This window comes from Malaclemys terrapin, chromosome 9 (assembly GCF_027887155.1).
Source record: "Malaclemys terrapin pileata isolate rMalTer1 chromosome 9, rMalTer1.hap1, whole genome shotgun sequence".
NCBI classification, from domain to species: domain Eukaryota; kingdom Metazoa; phylum Chordata; order Testudines; family Emydidae; genus Malaclemys; species Malaclemys terrapin.
Genome location: NC_071513.1, coordinates 40,663,370 through 40,669,369, shown reverse-complemented (window position 1 = coordinate 40,669,369; position 6,000 = coordinate 40,663,370). Strand labels below are relative to the sequence as shown.

General features: G+C 47.6%; 1 long non-coding RNA gene across 2 annotated transcripts in view; it reads left to right on the top strand.

Moving 5' to 3' along the window:
- The first annotated feature begins 479 nt into the window (after positions 1-479).
- Positions 480-6,000, top strand: part of LOC128843708 (uncharacterized) — a 43,475-nt gene continuing 37,954 nt past the window's right edge. For both annotated transcript variants that reach the window (XR_008446335.1, XR_008446334.1), the window contains exon 1: positions 480-543. This is a non-coding gene — a long non-coding RNA (uncharacterized LOC128843708). The remainder of the gene's footprint in view (positions 544-6,000) is intronic.

Sequence of the window (6,000 nt, the reverse complement as noted above, 5' to 3'; positions counted from 1 at the left end):
CTTCCCCCCCCCAACATTCCTCCAAGCCCCCTGAGGGGGGCACACTCCAGCTTGAAAACTTCTGAAGCTGTTGCTAAATGATAGGCATAAAACTGAAAGGGGAGGGAAGTGGGGGGAAATGACCCTCACACACCTTGCCTCTACCTAGATCTACACTTTTGTTTCCTTTGTCCCATCCCATTGACCTCCATTTCTAACCATAAAGCTTTTTAAAATGAAGTTTAGGGAAATTTGCACATTTGCTAATATGCAAATTAACGTATTGGATACTTTGCTTAAAATGTCACACGTCTGGCAGTTAATGCTCAACAAAGTGCTGATGTGCTGAATGCTCACATATTTTGCATTCCTGTTACAAACACTGACTAGGGGGATTAGGAATGTGCTTGCTAAGTTGTTCAAAATAACCAATCAGGCAAACATGACCTTTACAGAGAGGAGTGACAGGGAAAAAAGTCACATGGTCAGTCTCCGTTGCAGTTTTCAGATGCTGTTAGTTCCTGATGTAAAGAGATCTGGGTGAGCTCCCCCAGGCAACTGCTGGTAAGTGGAACTATCTCTTTGCTTTTCCTTTGTAACATAAAATTCTTACTAGCATTACTATTCTACTACTTTGATTATGCTGTTGCAAAGCTGTATTGTATAGTTTCTGTAAAAAATATTTTATTTTCAGCCTTCCTGGATTATTTTCACTTTCTAAATAGTGCAAAATAAATACCTTAACAATAACACTCTGACTGCACTTTTGAAGACATTATCAAAGCATGTGCATTACACGCAGATCTATTGCTCCTCAATAGCTGGGAAAAATTATTTAAATTGTAGTCCCAATACGTAATAGATCACCTTGTTTTAAGCATAAGCAGAGAAGGAGTCCTCACCACTCAGATGTAAACCTGGGGGCATTTCACAAATTTTAGGCTGTGTTTGAAATGTGAATATTGAGCAGACTCAGGACTGGGCAGTCTAGGAGAGAAATATATTAGAATGGAACTAAAGTTCAATAGTAGAGCTGGTGAAAAAAGGCAATTCTTTTCAGTGAAAATTTTCAAAGGAAAGAAAACTGGTTTTACTTAAAAAAAACTCACAAAATGTTTCAATTTTTCTATCAAAAGGCTTTATTAAAAATGTGATGCAAACTGAAATGAAACATGTTTGGAATTTGTATCTTTCCTTTTCTCCTCCAGAGACAGATGTTGTTTTTTTAAACAACTAACAAAATCATCCAAAGCACAGTACTTGGTGGTGATAGTGGACTTCAGCTACCCAAACATCTGTTGGGAAGACAGCAGGGCACAGATTATCCAACAAGTTCTTGGAATACATAGGAGATTCTTTTATTTCAGAAGGTGGAGGGGATAGACGGTTCTAGATTTAATTTTGATGAATAGGAAGGAACTGATTGAGAATTTGAAAGTGGAAGGCAGCTTGGATGAATGTGATCATGAAATGATAGAGTTCCTGATTCTAAGGAATGGTAGGAGAGAAAACAGCAGAAAAAAGATAATGGATTTCAAGAAGGCAGACTTAAGCAAACTCAGGGACTTGGTAGGTAAGATCCCATGGGAAGCAAGTCTAAGGCGAAAAACAGTTTGAGAGAGTTGGCAGTTTTTCATATAGCCATTATTAAGGACCCAAGAGCAAACTACTGCATAGGAAAAATATGAAATATGACAAGAGACCACGCTGTCTTAACCAGGAGATCTTCAATGATCTGAAAATCATAAAGGAGTCCTCCAAAAAATGGAAACAAATTACGAAGGATGAATATAAAAAAAACCCACAAGCATGTAGGGACAAATTTAGAAAGGCCAAAGTACAGAACAAGATTAAATAAGCTAGAGACATAAAGGTAACAGGAAAACATTCTGCAAATACATTTGAAGCAAGAGGAATACCAAGGATAGGGTAGCCCATTACTCATTGAGGGTATATCTACACTACGAGAGTAGTTCGATTTTACTTAAAGCGAATTTGTGGAACCGATATTACGAAGTCGAACGTGTGTATCCACACTAAGGACAGTAATTCAACTTTGTGAGTCCACACTAACGGGGCAAGTGTTGACATTGGAAGCGATGCACTGTGGGTAGCTATCCCACAGTTCCCGTAGTCCCCGCTGCCCACTAGAATTCTGGGTCGAGCCCCCAATATCTGCTGGGACAAAAAATGTGTCGAGGGTGGTTTTGGGTAACTATTGTCATTCAACCCTCACTCCCGCCCTCCCTCCGTGAAAGCGCCGGCGGGAAATCAGTTCGCGCACTTTTCTGGTGATTGACAGCGCGGACGCCACAGCACCGCGAGCATGGAGCCCGCTGCGATCATCGTTGCAGTTATGGCCGTTGTCAACACCTCGCACCTTATCATCCACCTTTTTCAGAGGCAGAAGCTGAGAAATCGGGCGAGGCTGCTACGGCAGCGCGGTGAGGACATTAAGTCTGAGAGGGGCACAGACCTGTCACAAAGCACGGGACCCCGCGCCGTGGATATCATGGTGGCAATGGGTCATGTTGATGCTGTGGAACGGCGATTCTGGGCCCGGGAAACAAGCACGGACTGGTGGGACTGCATAGTGCTGCAGGTCTGGGATGAATCACAGTGGCTGCAAAACTTTCAGATGCATAAGGGAACTTTCCTGGAACTTTGTGAGTTGCTGTCCCCTGCCCTGAAGTGCAAGAACACCTGGATGCGAGCAGCCCTGACTGTCCGGAAGTGAGTGGCCATAGCCCTCTGGAAGCTTGCAACGCCGGACAGCTACCGGTCAGTCGCGAATCAATTTAGAGTGGGCACATCTACAGTGGGGGTTGCTGTGATGCAAGTAGCCAATGCAATCGTTGAGCTACTGCTCTCAAAGGTAGTGACCCTGGGAAACGTGCGGGTGATCCTAGATGGCTTCGCTGCAATGGGATTCCCAAACTGCGGTGGGGCTATAGATGGAACTCACATCCCTATCCTGGGACCGGACCACCAGGCCAGCCAGTACATTAACCGAAAGGGCTACTTTTCAATGGTGCTGCAAGCACTGGTGGACCATAGGGGACGTTTTACCAACATCAGCGTCAGATGGCTGGGCAAGGTTCATGACGCTCGCATTTTCAGGAACCCTGGTCTGTTTAGACAGCTGCAGGAAGGTATTTACTTCCCAGACTACAAAATAACTGTTGGGGATGTGGAGATGCCTATAGTGATCCTCGGGGACCCAGCCTACCCGCTAATGCCCTGGCTCATGAAGTCCTATACAGGCGCCCTGGACACTGAAAAAGAACTCTTCAACTACCGTCTGAGCAAGTGCAGAATGGTGGTGGAGTGTGCTTTTGGACATCTGAAGGGGAGATGGAGAAACTTACTGACTCGCTCTGATCTCAGCGAAACCAATATCCCCATTGTTATTGCAGCTTGTTGTATGCTCCACAATCTCTGTGAGAACAAGGGGGAAGACGTTTATGGCGGGGTGGGAGGTTGAGGCAAATCGCCTGGCTGCTGATTACGCCCAACCAGACACCCGGGCGATTAGAAGAGCCCAGTGGGACGCGCTGTACATCCAGGAAGCTTTGAAAGCTAGGTTCCAGAGTGACCAGGGTAACCTGTGACTATTATGTTTTTTTAAACAGAAGCTGAACCTGCCCCCGTTTCTTTATCCAGTTAATGTTGACTATCCTCTCCAGTTACCAACCACCTTCCCCCCCTTCCAACACACCTTTAAAAATAAAATAAATGAAACTTTGTTCATTAACACAGTTTTCTTTATTAAGGATTTCGCGGTAAAGGGTTGAAACTGGGACGCAGACTGTGGTGGGGAGCGGGTGTAGTGATGGAAAGGACACTTCTAAACTCGAGGAATGACAGGCTTCTGCTCCTAGAGCGGTCCGCAGTGGTGGACTGGTTGTTTCAACGGAGCCTGCCACCCCTCCTTTTCAGGACTCTGTGTGTGGGGGCTATGTGACTTTGTGGTGGGGGAGGGCGGTTACAGATCCCCTGCTGCGTGGCTCTGTCATCCAGGCTAAGGACCGCTGCATAAGATCTGTAACCGCCCTCCCCGACCACAAAGTCACATAGCCCCCACACACAGAGTGTGTTAGAGATAGACTGCAGCGGGGCTCTGTCCTCCTGCCTCCGGTCCTGCAGAACATCTACAAGGCGCCGGAGCGTGTCCGTTTGCTCCCTCATTAGTCCAAGCAGCGTTTGAGTCGCCTGCTGGTCTTCCTGCCGCCACCTGTCCTCCCGTTCACTGTGTGATCGCTGGTATTGCGACATGTTCTCCCTCCACTGGGTCTGCTGTGCCGCCTCGGCTCGGGAACAGACCATAAGTTCTGAGAACATCTTGTCCCGTGTCCTTTTCTTTCGCTACCTGATCTGCGCCAGCCTCTGGGAGGGGGATGCCGGGGTAGCTCGGGAGACGCTCGCAGCTGTGGGATGGGAAAAAGGGAGTGAATTCCTCAAAAACATACATTTTTGCAAACAATGAATATAGTCTCTCTCTGTGAACAAGACCATGCACAGTACTTATCACATGTGCACTCAGTACACAAGGTCGAATTTTGTGTCTTCACATTGAGTGCCTGGGGTCTTGCTGTACAGATCACACAAGCGGGGCCGGACAACGGAATTCTGCTAGCAGGCAGCCATGGTAAGCCGTAGACTTTTGGCTGCTTAAAGCTTAATTTACAGCAGTGCCCTCCTTTCACGTTCCAAGCAGTGCTCCTAGCGTTGGCCAGTTCCTGCTGCCGGCGATTCAGCCAGCATGAACTCTGCCCCTGTCTCATCCCTGTCGCAGCTGTCCCCAGGAAAGATCCCTGCATGCTGCCGGCAAACCACTCAGCATGAGCAGTTTGCCTCCCCGCCCCCACCGTGTGGCTGTAAACCGACGGTTACAGTTATTTAAAGGAACAGGCAATCAGTCCCCATACTAAAATTCCCCTAATTCAAAGCAGGACACCATGAGTGATATCACTCTGATGAGGATTATGGAGACAGAGAAAGACCGCATGCTGCGTGAATGCCAGCAAACACCAGGGCTGTATGCCGCCATGCTTTGCCAGGCAATGATACCGGAGTACCTGCTGCTAGCCTTGGGTGGAAAAGTTTCCTACCATGGAGGAGGCAATAAGGCTGCTCTCCCCAGGAACCTGATGCAAAGGCTTTCATATTACCTCCAGGAGAGCTTCGTGGAGATGTCCCAGGAGGATTTCTACTCTATTCCCAGATATGTTAACAGACTTTTCCAGTAGCTGCACTGGCAAGGACTAAAAAGTTAAGCGCCTAGGGCAAACTAATGATTAAAAACCCATTGCTAACATACCATGCCTATTCTATTCAAAATAAATGTTTAAAACACTTACCTACTGATCCTTCCCCTGATTCACGGTCCGGGTTACTGCCTTGGGAGGGTTGGTAGGGGATCTCCATGAGGGTGATGAAGAGATCCTGGCTGTCAGGGAAATCAGCGTTGAAAGCGCTGTCGACTGCCTTGTCCTCCTCATCTCCTTCCTCATCTTCCCCGTCCACGAACAGCTCTGAGGAAGCGGCCGTCGACAATACCCCGTCGTCAGAGTCCACGGACAGTGGTGGGGTAGTGGTGGCGGCCACACCTAGAATGGAATGCAGTGCCTCGTAGAAACGGCAAGTCTGTGGCTGGGATCTGGAGCGTCCGTTTGACTCTTTGGTCTTCTGGTATGCTTGTCTCAGCTCCTTGATTTTCACGTGGCACTGCGTTGCATCCCGGCTGTATCCTCTCCGTCATGGCTTTTGAGATCTTCTCGTAGATCTTCGCATTCCGTCTTTTCGATCGCAGCTCCAAAAGCATGGACTCATCGCCCCACACAGCGATCAGATCCAAGACTTCCCGATCAGTCCATGCTGGGGCCCTCTTTCTATTCTGCGATTGCATGGTCACCTCTGCTGGAGAGCTCTGCATCATTGCCAGTGCTGCTGAGCTCGCCATGATGTCCAAACAGGAAATGAGATTCAAACTGCCCAGACAGGAAAAGGAATTCAAATTTT